The sequence below is a fragment of the Bos javanicus genome, chromosome 4, assembly GCF_032452875.1.
Source record: "Bos javanicus breed banteng chromosome 4, ARS-OSU_banteng_1.0, whole genome shotgun sequence".
Taxonomy (NCBI): domain Eukaryota; kingdom Metazoa; phylum Chordata; class Mammalia; order Artiodactyla; family Bovidae; genus Bos; species Bos javanicus.
In genome coordinates this window covers 49,952,071-49,965,596 of record NC_083871.1, presented here as the reverse complement: position 1 = coordinate 49,965,596, position 13,526 = coordinate 49,952,071, and the positions used below count along the sequence as shown (strand labels likewise).

General features: G+C 40.8%; 1 protein-coding gene across 2 annotated transcripts in view; it reads left to right on the top strand.

Moving 5' to 3' along the window:
* NRCAM (neuronal cell adhesion molecule) overlaps window positions 1–13,526 on the top strand; it is a 319,780-nt gene that overhangs the window by 150,248 nt on the left and 156,006 nt on the right. For both annotated transcript variants that reach the window (XM_061414005.1, XM_061414004.1), the window contains exon 3: window positions 1,693–1,770. The gene's annotated coding sequence lies outside the window, so the exon portion shown is untranslated. The remainder of the gene's footprint in view (window positions 1–1,692; window positions 1,771–13,526) is intronic.

The following is a 13,526-nucleotide window of genomic DNA, read 5'->3' as shown; positions in this document are numbered from 1 at the left end:
ATGTTCTATAAATATTGCATTTTATGGTGACTGATGGTAGTTCTGGTTTTCCCATCAGTACGTGGACTAAGATCTCTCATGTATGAAACATGTCGTATTTAATTCTTATCTTCTTATTTATATTTATCCAGTCTTTTGACAGATGCATATCAAATATTCAATGTTTGGTTGAATTATTATTATAGACATAGCTTCAAATACTTGTAGACTCTTTCCTACACACTTGTAGAGATTTTATAAGTGGGAACTAAATTACAAAGAAAGAAAACCTCATCTATCCTAAATTGATTTTAATTTCAAGAAAGAATTACTAACCTCTGCACCATTAACATTTTGTCCTGATAAAATACCATTGCATCAGAGCCAATGAAAATCAAATGAATGGTTTTACATGTAATTAAGATAAAGCTTTTTGCAGTTGAACACAGAAGATATTTTATAACACGTGCCTAAACTACAACATCTGAGACGATGACACATCTTTTTATTTTGGTAAGAGAATCATTTTGTGATTCATAGTTGTCTTCATATTCGAGTTAAGCCAGGAATTCCTGAATTGACACTTGTGTCTCTTCTCTGAAAGGTTTTTCAGAGGTTGATAGTATGACTTCTGTTTTCAAAAGTCCAAAGTCCAAAAAGCCACAGATTCTCTTTTAGAAAACCATGGATGTCCCTGAATTGGTTGTCTTAAAAAAAAGAGAGAGAGACCTAATGTACTCAGCTGTGATTGTTTTCCTCCTGTCTGCACTGTCCTTTGCTGGCTACTTCTCAGCTGGAATATTTGCAAAGGGAACATTGGGAACATTCAGGATGAGGAGAGGAGACTTGAAGATGGTCAGGCTCTGGATTGTCCATAGCTGGCCCTTTGTCAAAGCCCAGGTGGGTCTTCTCTGCTCTGGACTGCTCCTATTATCTCTTTATGACCCTCTTTGGTTCTGGCAGCTTAAGAATTTAAAGTGTAGCCAGCTACCCAGATGATTCTGATGCTCATAAAGTTTGAAGCTTGCTGATTAGTAGATGCTCTTATATTCTCTAAAATCCTACTAAAGACAAAAGCGGAGGCCCAGAAAGTGGTACCATATTCAGTCACACAGCTCATATTGTGGCTCACATGGTAAAGAATCTGCCTGCATTGTGGGAGACCCAGGGTCGGGACGATCCCCTAGAGAAGGGAATGGCAACCCACTCCAGTATTCTTGCCTGGAGAATTCCATGGACAGAGAAGCCTGGAGGGCTACTGTCCATGGGGTTGTGAAGAGTCGAACGTGACTGAGTGACTAAAATGACTAACACTTGAGATCTTGAGGCCTTTCAAACATAGAAGATTTCCTGCTCTACTAAATAAAACATTTCAGTCATCGTCATCCCACAACGAGGAAGTATTGTAGCCGCACTGTATGCATGCATTTTCCGTATCCCCTCCATTCCCATAAACTGAAAAGGCACAGACATGATGCTTTGATTGGGATCCATTGAGGGTATGGTCACCAGAGTTTTGGTCACTTCTCTGATGTCACTTTTGATTGAAACCAGCAAAGATGTGTTTTGGCAAATCTATACATAATTTGTCTTTCCATGCAGGGCTTCCCCTGTAATTGTGTTTCCCATCAGAGTCAGTTGGAGTTAATGCATTGACTGTGGTGATGGATGACGAATGTCTTGTTAACAGTCTCCCCACTCTTCAACCCACAGAGGAATGCTAAGAAGACTTTTCGTTTAAAGAAGTCAAAGGAAGAACAATTTCTTCAGATAGGAAGATCTTCTTCAAAGGTAGGAGTTTATCTTCTGAAAGGTTTAAATTAGTTACTGGTTCAAAATGGGAATTATACCATAAAATGATGTGATTGTGTAATATTATTGCCATACTGAATACTGTCCATCCAGAGAGTATGATGAAAAACAGAGAGTAGGGATATGGCTGCAAAAACATGAATCATACTGCATGTCAAGAAAAATGGATCAAATACACAGGGAAGAAAACCAGCCCTTTGCATCTGTTCACAGTAATAAGATTTTTGTGTTACTAAATCATGAATCATATCAAGTTTAGAAAGTAGACAGCAGAATAAAGGCACTGCTGGTAAACTATATGTTTCTGATGGAATTAAAGATTTAAAAGGAATTATTTATAAGAAAAGTTTTCTTTTTGATGCAGTCATCTATCAAAAATCTCCTGAGAACATATTATTCGTACATGATTTTTGTGTGTCTCACCGTGAAGTCCAAATAATACCCAAGTCAAGTCTGCTTATGAAGTTTTAATGTGGGACTTCCTGGGGGTTCAGTGGTTAAGACTTCACCGTCTAGTTCCGGCGGTGTGGGTTCTGTCCCTGGTCAGGGAACTAAGATCCCACGTGCTTCATGGCCAAAATACCAAAGCATAAAACAGAAACAACATTGTTACAAATTCAACAAAGACTTTAAAAAGGGTCCACATCTAAAAAATCTTAAAAAAAAAATGTTTTAATGTTACTCTGATACTCTTTCTGCTTTGTAAATCCCTTTCCCATCCACACTGCTCACTTCAGTCTGATTTATATCATTTAGAATTATCAGTTCTAGAACTGACTCTGCCAGGCCAATGATGCCTTCTTCTCAAAGGCCATTGACTTTGATGAAAAATATCTTATTTAATGATCTGGGACACAGTTCAGAGAACTGTACCTCACCCAATAACAGCTTTCTTAAGGAATTTCTGAGAGTGTGATTGTTCAGCATTTAGTTCTCTACCTTATAGGTTTTATTTAACAAATAAACTCCCATGGAATTTATGGATATTGTATGCAAGATTTTGAGGTTGTAAAATTTTCCAAGATACTGTCCCTTGTCCTTGAGAAGTCTGAAATTGATTCATCCATATATTATTTTGTATTTCAGAGGAAATGATTCGTGCCTCCATTGAATTTGCTTCCGTTGTATTTTCAGACTAAATACATGTGACTAGTTAGTTTTTGTGATGTTTCAGAAGCCCACCAGAAATCCCCAGATCAGTAGCCTGAAAATTAAGCAGGTTACTTTATGAATCAAATAGCACAGGCTTTGTTCTGCTTGGAGAGTTCTCAAAAAGTGAAAATTAGTAAGGACTAGCAACATTGCCAGAGAAGGCGATGGCACCCCACTCCAGTACTCTTGCCTGGAAAATCCCATGGACGGAGGAGCCTGGTGGGCTGCAGTCCATGCGGTCGCTGAGGGTCGGACACGACTAAGTGACTTCACTTTCACTTTTCACTTTCATGCATTGGAGAAGGAAATGGCAACCCACTCCAGTGTTCTTGCCTGGAGAATCCCAGGGACGGGGGAGCCTGGTGGGCTGCCATCTCGGGTCGCACAGAGTCGGATACGACTGAAGTGACTTAGCAGCAGCAGCAGCAACATTGCTGAGTTAGGTAATTATGAACAATATCAAAAAGGCTTAATTTTGTATAAATCACCCTTTTAATGGGAAGCTCCCTCATTAATGTAAACTGACTCATTTTATAAAGTTTTGATATACCCAGACACACCCCCTCCAATGACTGTCCATATATCATAAAATAAAGACACCTGCCAGGTGAGGCGGTGTAAGCTACCTCTCCATTCTGGCAGGGACATGGAAGGAAGTCTGCTTACACTGAATCGCAGTTGTTAAAAACTAGGAATTTGCAGTAATGGTGGTGTTAGTGTGCCCTTTCCACATCCTTAGACAGCAATATCATAGAAATGAGTTTCACTTCCACAGGACTCTTAGGCCAGCAAAGCTTTTTACTAAAAGAGATGGCTTGTGCACGAAGGAGAAGGTGGGGAAAAGTACCAGCCCCCTGAGTAGAAGGGGCGAGTTGCTTTTATAACAGGAGGGGGGGGAGCTTGTCTCATTATCACTGATAATTTCCAGAAATGCTCAGACTTCTTGATCAGCAGCAGGTGGCTCCATGGTGGCTATCAGGTGTAGGGTGTACTTCTGTGAGGAGAAAGGAGTGTGTGAGAATATCCTGCAAGAAAGCACTGGACTAGATAAGGTTTAAGTTTATAGTTGAGTCTTATGGCCATTAGCTATACTTGTGAGTGTAACAGGGGTAAAATTTGCTCCAGCGAGCCTGGTTTATGTCTCTGGGCCTGAAGCCCCACGAGCCTTTCTTCTTTAGCTTCCAAGGCCTGTTTCGCCCAAAGCTGTTATTGGTCCTTTTCCTAAATGGCTGCACTCTTGTCTTCATGTCTCAGTAGTAAGTGGCCTACCAATAAAACCCCAGCACCAGCAGTAAGCTCTGGGCAAGTTCTTCTGTAAATAACATACTGTGTGATACTTAGGAGAGGTAGGAAGACCACAAGGCCAGGAGTTTGTAAATGGTGATTTTTAGTAAAAGGGGGAAATGTGCAGAGATGAGGCAAGCAGAGGGGCTGCCAGGAAGGACCGCCCTGTGCCCTTGTAAGGTGTTACTGGGCTCAGTAAGCTGGTTCCCAGGGAAGTTTTCCTGGCTGGTTACATTATTTTCTCATTCATTCAATGCAGGAGAGTAACTTGACTTCAGAACTCTGTCTTTTAGACAGAGTTTAAAGTTCACATTCTACCTTTTGCAGTACATTCTTCTCAGCGGTCTTCTTGGCTGCTCGTTTGTCTGCTGACAGCAGTGAACTTTTCAGTCATCAGGCACTAGTAGAGCCACAAGAATATCTCGCTTTATCTTTGTGGAGGATTTTATCTGGTGGAAACTAAATGCTGTGTGTCTTCCCATGTCTTTCCCTTGCCTCACAAAGACTCCCTGAAACTTCCCAAAACTCTAAAGCACACTTGTATTCAGAACGTCCCCAGGCTATTCAAGAATTCGGCCTCTGACATTAGAATAGAAAGTGTTTTTGTAGCTACTTACAGTTTTCAGTAGCCTTTCCCACGTTCACCAGTGGGCTGTGGTATCCGAAAGACGTGGGCAGTCAGAGCCATGGTTCTTGAAGCCCCACCCCACATCCCTCTCCCCACTCCCCTCTCTACCCAAGTCTGGTTGCATATAAAAATTGCATTTGCGTTCATCATAACATTAATGAATAAGTTCTCTGCAAGGAAGATCTGCCTTCTGCCTGGCTTGAAAATTTTGAGCTAAAACGCAGAACAGTTAGTGGTGGAATTTCAATAAGCAACCACAGTTGCAAAGGGAATACCCCTCCCAAATCACTCTGAATATTGGTTTTCTGCTCTGGCTGCATTTGTGGACGTTTGGTCCTATCATAACCATAATGAATCTGAAGAAGGATTACTCTCATGCTATGCCTTATGGCATGTTCCCTCTGGGTAAGCAGCAGAAGAGGAAAAATCTGACAGTTATTGGAGTTATTAAATGATTGTTTTGGTTGATGGTTTGGAACTTGTTCTTTCCGTTGGACTCGTGGTACTAACTTTTTAAAATGATGTAGATGTCTTGGGAGAATGGTAGTTATATTCTGAGTAGATAATAATAAAACTGATAACAATAAAAAGACTTTATCTTATAATTAAGTTGACCTGTAAATGTGAATCAATATTTACTTGCAGAGTCCAGCTGGTAGTACTGTTTTTGATACTATTCAACAATAAAGAGATCCATTAGGATTTTGTCCTCCAGAGTTATTTTAAGGCTGATAAGTTTTGTTTCACATTAACTTGATGCCAGACAAACCTAGGAGACAAACATCATCCACAAAAGGAATACTTGCCTATGAAACTAAAGATGAAAAGCTCATTAATAAAAGCAGTTACCCTGGGAAGCCCAGAATTTACCAAAGCCAAGTGCCTGTATGCTAAGTCACTTCAGTCGTGTCCGATTCTTTGTGACCCCATGGACCGTAGCCCTCCAGTTTCCTCTGTCCATGGGATTCTCTAGGCAAGAATACTAGAGTGGGTTCCCATTTCTTCCTCCAGGGGATCTTCCTGACCCAGGGATCGAACCTAAGTCTCTTGCACTGGCAGACTGATTCTTTATCACTGAGCCACCTGGGAAAACCACCAAAGCCAAGTTCAGTTCAGTTTAATCACTCAGTCGTGTCCAGCTCTTTGCAACCCCATGAACTGCAGCACAACAGGACTCCCTGTCCATCACCAACTCCCGGAGTCTGCCCAAACTCATGTCCATTGAGTCAGTGATGCCATCTAACCATCTCATCCTCTGTTGTCCCCTTCTTCTCCTGCCCTCAGTCTTTCCCAGAATCAGGGTCTTTTCAAATCAGTCAGCTTTTGCATCAGGTGGCCAAAGTATTGGAGTTTCAGCTTCAACATCAGTCCTTCCAATGAATACCCAGGACTAATGTCCTTTAGGATGGACTGGTTGGATCTCCTTGCAGTCCAAGGGACTCTCAAGAGTCTTCTCCAACACCACAGTTTAAAAGCATCAATTCTTCGGCACTCAGCTTTTTTTATAGTCCAACTCTCACATCTATACATGACTACTGAAGAAACCAAAGCCTTGACTAGACGGACCTTTGTTGACAAAAGTAATGTCTCTGCTTTTTAATATGCTGTCTAGGTTGGTCATAACTTTGCTTCCAAGGAGTAAGCGTCTTTTAATTTCATGGCTGCAATCACCATTTGCAGTGATTTTGGAGCCCCCCAAAATAAAGTCAACCACTGTTTCCACTATTTCCCCATCTATTTGCCATGAAATGATGGGACCGGAGGCCGTGATCTTAGTTTTCTGAATGTTGATCTTTAAGCCAACTTTTTCACTCTCCTCTTTCACTTTCATAAAGAGGCTCTTTAGTTCTTCTTCACTTTCTGCCGTAAGGGTGGTGTCCTCTGCATATCTGAGGCTATTGATATTTCTCCTGGCAATCTTGATTCCAGCTTGTATCTAAGCAAAGGGTATTCACCTCTTTAGGGTTTTATACCAGTTAAAATTGATTAGGTATTTAATCAGCTAGAAAACTGGAATGATCTTTTCTAGTACTTATTAACTTCCTCCTTCTTCCCTTGACTTATGATGAGGGCAAACTCCAGCTTTCCACTCAGTGACAACATCTCCTAAAACATTGTTGAACATAGACTGACCCTGCCTGGTTGTACTGGCAAACTTCTTTGTGGAATTACTGCTCACTAAGAAATGGCAGCATTCCCAGAAACCAATTGAGATGAGTGGAGGTTCTGTCCTTCCATCCCAGAGTAGTGCTCAGCTGTTCATTTCTATGTGGAGTCTGAGTAACATTCTGTGACCTGGGGTCAGATGAAAACATACTAAATCTCATAGACAGCGTTTCTTTAGGGAGGTTGAGTTATAATACACGTCCTCATATTTTTCTGAGTCATTGCGACATCCATGATTGAGATGCCTTTGATGATTAAGTCCGTTCTGCCCCTTGCAACTCATCCTTATGATTCTTACGAGACACAACCATTTTTCTTTGGAAACCCACCTTATCTGCCTCCCACTGCTCAAGCTGCTCAGTTTGGTAGTTATCTCAGGAAAAACTGTGGAAAGGCATCTGACAAAAGACATCAGCATCCTCTTTTGGAAGATAGTGGGAGGTGGGTGAGCGAGTAATGAGAAAGGTGGAGTCGTCTTCTGGCAGCAGCAGTTAGGGCTAGTGGTCTGTAGAAGGAATTCTGCAACTTGTACATGGTCCTCCCCTCTCCTCCTACTGTGGTCCAGAGGGAGAAAGATCTGCTTTGAAATTGGAGGTAGGAAATCGTCTGTCACTTCAGTACAGGAGGCATGTAGTGACTTAGCATTATACACCAAAGGGCTGTGTGGTGACCTTTATAGATTCTTACTGGCTCAACTTTGTTTTACCTGCTGCACTTTGGGCTTGTAGCTTTTACATGATTTGTAGAGTCACCTGAATTAAAGTTGGTGATGAGAAAAGGCTCCATCAGAGGGACACAGACTTTCATTTGGGGGCTCATTGAATGACTGGAATTGTGCCACCAGGGAGGGGAGCCACTGCCCTGTGACCCTTGCTTCCAACAGTACAACCTCTGCTGAAATAACTCTGCCCCTGGAGGTAAGTTAATTCAAAAAGATCATTGTAAATGGCCTCCCTTACTTATTCCAAATCATGATCTTTATGTTCAGGGTTCTCCTGATCAAAATCAATATTTATTGAACTTAGTGCACCCTAACCTACTGAGCGAGGCCCTCTGAGTGTTGATAGTAGTGGAAAGCCTTCAGTGCTCAGGTGCACAGAACTCTGAACAAAAGTAGGCTTGTGTGCCCAGATTCTGAGGGCGTTTTTATCATATCCCTTCTTCCCAGCATCTGGACATTTCATCCCTGGCTGCTTCTGGAGGGAGTCAGATCCTGACAAAGGGTTATCTAGGGAACCACCCAGGAGGAAAATGAAGCCCAGTGTGGAGCAGGAGGCCAGGCTCACGCCCCTGCTGTGGATGCAGTATGCTGCCGTCACATCTGAGTGCAGACACAAATAGATGCTGGGACTTGTTTTTTTTTTTCGCTTTGCTTTGTTGTGGTTTATTTTGCCTTTCACAACAGTAATTCATTTTTTAAGGCAAGGGAAAAAAGAAAAGCTCTTGGAAGGATTCAAGTTTTCATATCTGCAGAAGGCATTTCTATAGCTTTTGTCAAACTTAGCTGGTCTGTAAAGCGCCTTTGTTTATGGTTGACTGTTGCAGAAAGTGAGTCCATAAACTAGTATGCATCCAGGAGAGAACGATTTCTATTGAACGAATTGAGTAGGATATGGTGCATGGGGCCAGTCCTGAAAAGGGTTTTGTTTCTTGCAGCATGGTGGAAATTCACATTGATATTGCTGCTGTGCGTTCGTTAGCAAGCACGGTTAAACAATGGGGCATGCCAGCCGACGTGGCTCTGTTGATTAATGCATTCCTTGAATGTGTTGATTAATGTGTTCCTGCGATGCCTCCTGAAGCTGAGAATGCACCTGAGGCACATGGGATGTGCCTTGTCACTGGTTCTTCGTTGCCCACATGGGCTCATTTGCACATGGGTCTTCTGGGTATGTGGTTCACACCCGCACCTTTGTAAATAAAACCACAGATCTAGCAGATGTTTTTTGCAGGAATATTCTCTGGCAGATGTGTTGTATGTTAAATCTAGCAGGGATTCTATAAGCCATGAAGCTTATAAAAGACTAGCTGTCCAGCTAAGTGTAAACCCTGGATACCATCCATCTTGTGGGTGATCCTGTCCTGACTTTGAGTTTTGTTCTTCTCAACGTTTGTGTAAAGAAAAAAAAGCAGAAAATACTTAGGGAGTGCAGCTTTCACTTGAATAATACAGGAAGAGCTATGCAGATAGACTGCCCATTAGACATTTGGTGAACTTGGCATCTCAGTTGGAAATCTACTCTTCCCAGAGGCAGGGATTCCCATCAACCCAGCCAGGGTAATTCTGTTTCCAGTTGGCTTCATTCAGGGTTGTGACATTTCTCCCTGTATTATGAATTTCCATTAAACCACATAATTTTTTTCATAGCTTGTTTCCAAAAAGGCTCATCTTGATGGGGTTTTGCTTGGCTGATGGTTTGATAGAGATACATTTTTGAGAGTTTTTATTTGTTTACTATCTTGTACTTGTTACGTGAGTCATAAGAATTCTATTGCCACTTCTAAAACTTCCCTGACTCCAGAATCTTCAGGAAGATGGCAAAAATGATGAGAAAACCATGTTCAAAACTAGTGAGGAAAGGTCTGAACATAAGAGAAGTGATTCAGTGGTGGTGGTTTGATGGTGTTGCTGCTGTGTCTTGAGGCTCCAACTATAACATTTTAACAGGAGACCAACAAGGCTATTCAGAAAAAATAATTATTTTTTCTTAAAAAAGTGAAAAGTTCACTCTAAAGAAGAAGGAACTTTAATATATTAGAGAATTCATGTATGTAACTATTATATAAAGAGATAGTAGAATCACCAAAATCCTATTTAACAACTGGCATGAAATTAAGGGTGAAGAATGACATTCTTATATTTTCAAGAACAGGACTTGAGTGAAGATTCCTTAATTCCATGTAGAAGATTTAGCAGTGACAAGACCATTGAAAGATCTACTTTGGAATGTTCATAGAATACATGACTTCTATTATTTGATGAATTATATCTAAACCCCCAATTTACAAGTACTTAAAAATGCTTAGTGTTATGTGTGCCTCACAAGGAATACTTGTGGGGAAAAAAAGTAAAATATTGAATTATTTTCTTGGCAGGCACACATAAGCTACTCCCTTGGAACTTGAGGTACGCAGAAATATGCATTTAAATCATTGTAATGCATATTTGATATGGAAGACGTATTTGGGAAAACTCATTTGATTTTCAGAGAATCTTTAATGATATGATATGTTTAAAAGAGAAATGCACCAAATAACTGCCTAAGAGAGAGTTCACATTTGTGATTAGACATGCATTTTCCTGGTTAGCTTGAATTCTGCAAGAATTGAAGGGGTAAACAAAGAGAAGTGGCGAACATGATTAATCTGTTTTTCTGCAAAGCTTTTGATACTGTACTGAATAAAAGCCTTGCTGACAGAAGCTGTTAGCCCAGTGAAGAGAAGGCCATAGGAACAGGTTATGAAAGGAGAGGGTGGAAGGCAGAGAACAATCCACATGGGGAGGGGGTCCAGAGAAAACGGGTCCTGCAAATTCTTGTCAGTAAGCATAGAGAACATGGCATTAATGTAGTTTCTTAACTGGTTTTGTTGCCTGGGGCAAAGAAATATGAGAAATAGAATTAGACAAATATAGCTAGACAGAACTACCATATTAAAATTCTTCAAATGACCTGGAAAAGGTATTGGTCTAAGTTCTAAGTGTCCTGTATTTCTTCATTATGTAATATTTCCCTCTTGGAGAGAATTCAACTATAGATATGCTTTCTTTATTATAAAAAAGGTCTTCAAACTGATTTATTGTGCAAAATAATAGGAAGCTTTCTTACCTAGAGGAGTAGGAAAAAAATAAACACATGCTCTGTAAATATTTGTAGAGTTGAATGAATTCTTGTTATATACCCAAACCAGAAGTCCTCCCTAGAGAGAACCTCACCCCAAATTTTCTCTCTGGGTCTCTCCATGTGTTGCTGATAGTTGTTGGCTACCTGGAGCAGCTTTATGGCAAATACATGAAATAAAATTTTCACTTTTCTGAAAAACAAACAAACAAAAAACCTTTGGACACTAGGGTTTTTCATCCGTAGAACAACCCCGAAGTTCAATGAGGAAGTAGATTTCAACTGTCTGTCTTACAGTGGACTTGCTGATTCTGTCCAAATTATTTTTATTATTGAAATGTAAGTGACTTGATTCAAAACACACAGAAGAAACATGGAAAGATATAAAGGGGAAGCAATGGGAAAACTTTTTTATGTAAACAGATTTCCCTCAACTGATAGTCAAACACAACTTTGCACAAGTAGTGTGCAATCACCACAGAATGACTCATGAGACCGCTGCCCATACTTGAACCTAGAATTTCACCAATATTTCACCAATAAATTAAAGTTTATTCTGAAGTTATTTGGGTTTCATTAACAAATGAAATACTAACTTATGAGACCTATGTTTAGTGCCTGTAGGATAACCATCTTTATTATTAAAGATTGTTGATCGTTTCTTATGTATAGGGAGTTGTGAGTTCTGAAAATGTAGTCTGTGTTGTTGCAAAGAGTCAGACATGACTGAGCAACTGAACTGACTGATTGTAAGATATGACTCTGGCCCTTCCATAGCTCATACTCTTTAGTGACATACGTATAAATCAACCACTCACGTACTCATGTATGTACTAGATATGCACATGTAAAGAAAGCATGGAGTAGCATTAAATGTGTTTGAAATGTGTGAAATAGGCTGTTAAATGTGTGAAATAGGCTGAAAGTGTCCTGGGAGTTCAAAGGAGTGGTGACCTTTACATACTGAGAGGCTGACTAAGGTTTATGGCTGCTTTGAACTTGAACTGATCATTGAAGGAAGAATGATTCTGAAACTAGTTCAGACACACTAAATTGAAAATGGTAGACATTACAGTTGGGGAAATGGCAGTCTTGAGGGGGAAGGGAGATAAGCATGGCATTTGCACAGCCAAAGGACAAAATAAGTTAACCAATTTAACGCAAAAAGTAGACCTAAGATGTGGTTGAAAGTGGCTTTGGACAGCTATTTGTGCTTTTCTTTTTTGTGTGAATGGATGAACATTTATTCACTCATCCATGAGCTGCTGTGTTTCAGACATACTCAGAGTAGCAGGCAAGCTATACTATACATGACATGTATACAGCACAATTACTTTAATATAGTGTAATTAGTCCCAAAAGGGTAAAAATAAGATATACATATACATATATATATATATATATGTATATATATATCTTTATGTGAGTGTATATGTATATATAAAGGTATGCTGCTGCTACTGCTGCTAAGTCGCTTCAGTCATGTCCGACTCTGTGCGACCCCATAGACGGCAGCCCATCAGGCTCCCCCGTCCCTGGGATTCTCCAGACAAGAACACTGGAGTGGGTTGCCATTTCCTTCTCCAATGCAGGAAAGTGAAAAGTGAAAGTGAAGTTGCTCAGTCGTGTCCGACTCCTAGTGACCCCATGGACTGTAGCCTACCAGGCTCCTCCGGCCATGGTTTCCAGGCAAGGGTTCTGGAGTGGGGTGCCATTGCCTTCTCCAATATAAAGGTATAGGGTGATGTAAAGGCAAATATGACAACTCTCCATGATGGCATCAGGAAAATCCTAGAAAAGGAACATCAAAGTTGAATAGATGTCTTCTAGGCAGATGTGGAGAAGGACATTCCAAGGAGAGTAGATACCACTAGAAGCCTGGTGGTGGGTACATTTGGAATGCTTGGTTTGGTTGAAGGTGGGGAAGTTGGAGGTGCCATGAAGGCTGGTGGGAGCCAGGAGTTTGGGGTAGGTTGTGGGATTCCACTTAAGGATTTGGAGTAAGGGAGTCACATGTTTAGATCTTAGTTTACAATAAGTGGCTTCCTGGGTGACTCAGACGGTAAAGCGTCTGCCTGCAATGCGGGAGACCTGGGTTCGATTGCTGGGTTGGGAAGAGAAGGAAATGGCAACCCACTCCAGTACTCTTGCCTGGAAAATCCCATGGACAGAGTAGCCTGGTAGGTTACAGTCCATGGGGTCACAAAGAGTTGGACACGACTGAGCAACTTCACTTTACAATAAGTACCCGGTCAACTGTATATGGAATAGACAGGTGATGTTGAAAGCTGGAAACTAGTAAGAAGTGAGAAGAAGCTAGAGAGCCTGACACAGGGTCCTAGCAGAGGAGACAGATTATGGTATATTTGAGTGGACCTGCCCAACAAAGGAGTGAAGAAATGAGGAAAAGCAAGTCCTGACCTCTGGCTTTAGTGACTGGGTGATGGTGGTGCTATTGATCAGAATAGAAAATACAGATGAGATGCTTTTGAAAGGAAGATAGATGATTCCATTGTGATTATATTGCATCTGATATATGTCTGATGGTAAATGTACTGTACTGAGTTTGAATTATGTTCAGTTATGAATCCATTAAGTTCATGAGTAAGAAGTGAAGTGTGACCACCATTGTTTCAAGAAGGTTAATTTGGCGTCGGAACTTTAGG